Genomic DNA, 6,456 nt, shown 5'->3' with positions numbered 1-6,456 from the left:
TCCCAGTCACCCCGTTTCTTGTAAATTATCCTTTATTGGGATGGGGGTGTGACAACAGCCCTATGGTCACTTCTCTTGGTTCGCAGCCTAAACCTTGTGGGAGACAATTCTTTTTCTTTAATCATTGGGCCGATCATGAGGATTTTCTCCCTGGTCCAAGAAGTTTGGAACTTGAATATTACTGGCTCCCCCATGGCTAGACTTCTATTTAGGCTGAAAATCCTTAAGAACAGGCTTAAGGGATGGAGCAAGAATGTTTTTCACAATCTTGACAGAATCTAGACCATTGTAGAGCAAGTTGGCCACATTTAGGCTAACATTCAAAGTGGCAGCACGGATGAGGCTACTATTCAGCAGGAAAGGACCGCGATATTAGAGCTGAAAAATCTTATGTCTACCAGAGAGTCTGAGTTGAGACAAAAGGCTCGTGTTAAATGGTTGAATCCAGGAGATTGAAACACCGATTTTTTCCACCGTTCGGTCAAGACTCGTAGATCTCAAAATTGGGTCTCTGTGGTGAAGGATTGCGTTGGTAACATTATTATTGGTGATGATGCATTCGTATGGAAGCTGCTTGGTTCTTTAAGCAGGCCTACATGGGAACTCCTCAATCTTTATGTACCATATTCAAGCTTCCAATTGATAGATCTTTGTCCTCTGAAGAATTGATAAATATCTGTAGACCTTTCACAGTCGAGGAGATCAAAGGTGTTATTTTTGCAATGGATAATGACAGCACGCCAAGCACTGATGGATTCGATGCATACTTTTTAAAAAAGGCTTGGCGTATTATTTGGAGGGATGTCTGCCAGTCCATTCTGAAAATTTTCCATACTCAGTCGATGCAAGAGCAGCTAAAGGTCTCTAGACTTACCTTGATCCCCAAAGGTGCCTCTCAAAATACTTTCAATGACTTTCAGCCCATAGCGGTAAGTCCTCTTTTCTACAAATTTATTGGTAAATTAATAACAAACAAAATAAAACCGATTCTTCACAAGGTGGTCGGTCAGAATCAGTCCGCTTTTATTGAGGGGAAGTAGATCTCTGATAATATCCTCCTCTGTCAAGAGATTCTTCATGACTATCATAGGAACACAAGCATGGCTCGGTTTGCTGCTAAAATTGATCTTAGGAAAGCCTATGACTCCGTTCAATGGAGTTTTCTTTTCACCTTGCTTGATAGGCTGAATTTCCATGCGCCCTTTATTGCTTGGATTGTTCAATGTGTTACTATTCCTTCTTATGTCATCTTCTTAAATGGTGCTCAGTCCCCCATGTTTTCAGCCAATAGGGGTCTTCGCCAGGGATGTCCTTTGTTGCCATTTCTCTTCAATATTGTGCTGCAAGTCTTCACTGATTCTGTCTCCCATGCAGCTACCAAGGGCCGATTTGATTATCATCAGTATTGTGACGAGCCGTGCATCAGTTCAAGCTGCTTTACAGATGATCATTTCATTTTTGGCAAAGCTTCAAACTCTAATGTGGACATTCTCAAACAATTGCTTCAATAGTTCTCTTTTCTTTCGATCTCCCAATCAACCAAGAGAAATCAAATGTCCTTTTTGTCAATACCTCGGCTGATCCTTAGGATTATTTCTGTCATTCTTTGGGCTTTAACAAGGGGGTCTTGCCGATGAAATACCTTGGAGTGCCCTTATCGTCCTAGGCTCTTTGACAGCATGATTTTGATGGTTTGATTTGATTTTTAAAATGGAGAAATAGCTTTCTTCTTGTAAGGCTAAGGCCTTTTCCTATGCTGGTCGCCTCACCCTTATTAAATCTATTATCATGGGTACGGTTGCTTAGGTTGCGTTTGGTAACGGTCTGAACAAAGAACGCCCGTTTTTAATTAAAAACGTTCTTTGGCATTTCTAGTCTGGAACGGCGTTCTGTGACCGAAAATGACCGTTTGGTAATGGTCTCAAGAACATGTTCAGAACGAAAATGGTGTTTGGTAAAACCTGTTCTTCCAAATTTGATATTAATTACAATAATGCCATTTCCTTCTAAATTATACCAAAAAATACTTGTAAACCCCTTTTCTCTCTCACCAACGTTGGCATAAAATTAAAATATTTCATTAACATAACCAAAATAATTATAAAAATGTCAAATTTCAAAAATACCATTAATATTGGGTTCTTGTGTGGATTAGTGTCATAACTGACTATATATGAACAGTTAAATAAAAAGGGTCTTGGTGGATTTGAACCACCATCCCTTTGGAACATGCTCATGTTCCAAGTGCTCTACCCATTTGAGCTAAAGACCCATTAAGTAGAGATCTAAAAACAGAAATACAACCAAAAAGGTCACAGTAGCATGAATCTTCACATGAGGAATGAAATGAGCAAAGGTTTAATGCAGAAATCAGCAAAGAGTCGCATTGAAATGAATATTTGCATGAGAAAGTTAACAAGCAAGATTTCTACATAGGAATTCAGCAGGTGAATTATGATCTCAGCAAAATGGGAAATCAATAGAGTCAACATGAATGCATCTAACTTGAAAAAAAAAAAGGAAAATGAAAATTCAGGAGGGAAGTTATGAATACATCCATTCACAAGAAGAAAAAGAGATCTCATCTTCCATATCTTCCCCAAAGCTATGCAGGTTTGAAGGCAGCAATTGTTCAAAGGGGAAGACCCTTGATTGATCTGTTATCATATATAGTTAAGGTAGAGAGACTAGAAAGGGAGAAAATAAAAAGACCAGCATAACTAGAAAGAGAGAAGGAAAAGAGATGAAACTCTAGATTCCCATCTTCCCTTTGAAAATTTACCTGGGACTTCAGAGTTCAGACACTCCACATAGAGTGAGTGCACCTTTCACACCACCACAGTCTAATGGATTTCTTCCTCATCATTTCCCTCCACTTCGTGCTATTATTGCAACAGCAATGTGAAACATAACTTGGAAGGGACTCAACAGCCCACATGACAGCCTTATGAAGCACTATTTGGCAGCCAATAAATGGGTATTGGGGATTGCTTCTGTACCACTACAGGCCGATCCTCTAGAAATGGAAAAAATAAAGATTGTCTTATAAAAACAGGGCATAGCCTGTTTGTGTCAATGACAGGTCTTAAGGGAGTTGAAATTTTGGTTGGGAGGTAGACCCATTGTTCTCTTCCGTATGGCTATGCAGGTTTGCATTTTCCTTCCTAATCTAACACTGAAATTTCATAGCTGCTATATATATTGCCTTCACCATGGACTGATTTACCATAAGAAATATATTACAGCTTTAATCATATGATATGACAGACAAATTAATAAAACATTACCCTGAGGAACGGAGGGAACCCAAACACATTTTCCTTGGCAAATTGTCCAAAACCATGGAAACCCAAAATCCTTGGTAAGATTTAAACAGAAAAAGAAGAGAGACCTTTGTTCTTTCCCTCAATTCATGATCACAAGTAGGAAGAGAAATTAACAAGATAAGCTTTACCTTTCTAGTTTCTCCTAAACTTTCGCCATCAACATCATCATTAGATACCACTCTTCTTCTACCTTCCTTAACCACCATGTTTCCAAGGCCAAGAGATCTTTTCAATCTAGCATCCATCATATCTTTTGCAAGAGATCTCTTTCTTTTGCTCCTCTAACTATTGTTGTTTAGAGTTCTTCATAATTAGTCTTACTTATAATGGTTGGCTTAGGGCCTCTCTATCGTTTTTGACTTTTAATTTTTCAACATATTCAAAACCCAATCGAGTTATCTTTCTCCATTACACATCCACCTACAAAGAATCACAACCCATCTAGGACACAAAACACCTCAAGCGTTTTGTTAAATAGCGAAATAGAGAAAGAACCCTAAAAAATTTGAAGCACGGATAACATATTGAGGCACAGATTATCTACTAAACAAAGAACCCTAAAAATTTTAAACATGAAGAATTTCTAAATCAATACAGTACACTGAGAGAGTGTTACATTATCCAAAAGCCCTAAAATTGCTCAATTTCTTATGAAATCCATACCTTTTGATCCGACTTCTTCGACCTAACACCAGAGGGTCTACAACTGGGTAGAGAGAGAGAGAGAGAACGAGACAGAGAGAGTGAGAGGGAGAGAGAGAGAGAGAGAGAATGAGATAGCAAGATAGAGAGCGAGAGAGACATGAGATCGTGTTTTGTTGTTCTTACCTTGAAGGCCGGAGTTGCAGGTAGAGGTCTCCTCCTCTGCTCCTTCTCTTCTCCTTCTCTTCCCCTTCTCTTCCCAACGTTTGATCGCAAGGTTGTATCCCCAAACCAAGACCTTCATGGATTTTCACGGGTTTTAGTTGATTTTTGCTTTTGCCTAGTCGTTCTCGTTCTTTACAGACCGTGTCTGAGACGGTCTATAAAGAACGTTCTTTTGGCAAAGATTCTCTCCGGTTCGTTCTAAAAGAACATAAAAATGAACCGACAACCCAAACAGATTTTCATGTTTTTTTGTTCTTAAAGAACGGAAGAACGGCAAAGAACGGTGTTCGGATCGTTACCAAACGCACCCTTATTAGTTGAATATTCTTTGCAATCCTTAAAGTGTTCTCAATACCATAGAGGGGTTAATGGCTAAGTTTCTCTGGCAAGGCAGCACCGAAAAAGAATAATACCGGGTTTTTGTCAGCCAAAAGAGGAGGGAGGTCTTGGTCTGCGTGAGCTTGATGATTGAAACAGGGCTGCCAAATCTATTTTGAAGACTCGTCCAATTGCTTCCAAGTCCTATCCGCTATCTCTTGAAAAATGGGGAACGCACCCTCCTTTGGTTCGACCCGTGGCTTCCCGGTGGACCTTAGCTCCAACCTGGAATTCTTGTGGCTGAAGCCGTAGGTCGACACCCCTTTGATTCTGTGAGCTTGCTTCGTAGAGAGGACGGCGACGGGGGATGGGATAACCCTTTTAATGACTTTGCCATTGCTGCTAGATCTCAGGAAATTCTCAAAATCAGAACCATTCCCAAGCTACAGGAAGATCGCGCCACTGGACTCTCACATCCAATGGTCTATTCTCTCTCAAAACCGCTTGGGATTCTATAAGACAGCCAGGAGTTTTTGTGGCTTGGTACAAGCTGGTTTGGTTCCCAAATGCCCAACCTCGTTTCTCCTTTATTGCCTGTTTGATGTTTAGAAATCGGCTCCCTACTCTTGATCGTTTTGCAGTTTGGGGTGGTGTTCATGATACAACCTGTCCCTTATGCCAGGAGGATGTTGAATCTAGGGCTCACCTCTTTTTTAGAAGCCGGTCCTCTTTGGTTATTTGGAAAGGTATCTTAAAGATCAACGACTATGGCAGAGATCCGCTTGGAACTTGGACTGAAGAGGTTACTTGGGCCTTACATCACTTCTCCGACAATTCGAGCTGTAGCCAGATTCATAAATTCAGAATGATCACGGCTATTTACAGAATCTGGATGATGAGAAATGAGAAAATTTTTAAAGGAACAGATAGCAACCTGAATGATATCTTGGCTCGTGTAATTCATGATACTCGTTCCAAGTTCTCAAAGTGGAATATTCCTCATCCCAGATTCTAGCAATAACAGGGAATTCTTCATCAAATGGTAGATTTAGGTACCCTTCTCTCTCCCTTAGTGGCGCCCTCTTATCTGGCCTCATCCCCCAAACGGCTGGATCGCGGTCAACTGTGATGGCTTTATCAAGGGGAGCATCGGTGGATATGGTTCCTTGGGTCGGGATGCTTGTGCGGAAGTTCTTTTTGCCATTGCTGGTGCGATTGAGGACGACAACATTGTGACAATGGAGCTGATGGCGATTTATCGCAGGCTTACGATGGCCAAATCCATGGGTTTTTCTCAGGTTCAAATTCGTTCTGATTCCCTGGTTGCGATTGAACCGATCCTTGACAATTTTAGAATTCCATGGTTCTCTATCGGAATGGTTGAATAGATTCGTGCTTAAGGGAAACCTTTCTCTATTGCTCCTTTTTGCATCATGTCCGCGAGTTGAATTCCTGTGCTGATGTTCTGGCTGGCCTGCTCAGCTCGCCAAATGAGATTCATCTTAGTGTCGATAGACTTCCCGTTGAGTTGATGTCCTTAGTGAGGGATGATGCCAGAGGGAAAGTTTTCTACAGAATGTAATTCATTTCATTTCATTATTTTTATTAATATAATCTACTCCTATCTTCCGAAAAAGATGTTCAATAACAATCCAATTACCAATTCCAATAATGAAAAAAATTTAATAACAAATATGCATTTACATTCATTCCCAAAGGATTCACATTGTTTCCATTTTTTTCCATAGACTTCAGTCCATTTAGAAAACACTCAATGAGGTTCATTCAATCCAATAAATTCAAACAATCCCCACTGATAGTCAAATAAGGGCCCAGGATCCCTTAAGCAGCTCACCCTCTACATTCAAGGGCCCGAGATCCCCATAAGAGTTCACCCCACCTACCAATCAAATGGGGTACAAAATATAAACTCCCATGGTTCAAT

Source organism: Telopea speciosissima, chromosome 6 (genome assembly GCF_018873765.1).
Source record: "Telopea speciosissima isolate NSW1024214 ecotype Mountain lineage chromosome 6, Tspe_v1, whole genome shotgun sequence".
NCBI classification, from domain to species: domain Eukaryota; kingdom Viridiplantae; phylum Streptophyta; class Magnoliopsida; order Proteales; family Proteaceae; genus Telopea; species Telopea speciosissima.
This window is presented reverse-complemented; position numbering follows the sequence as displayed.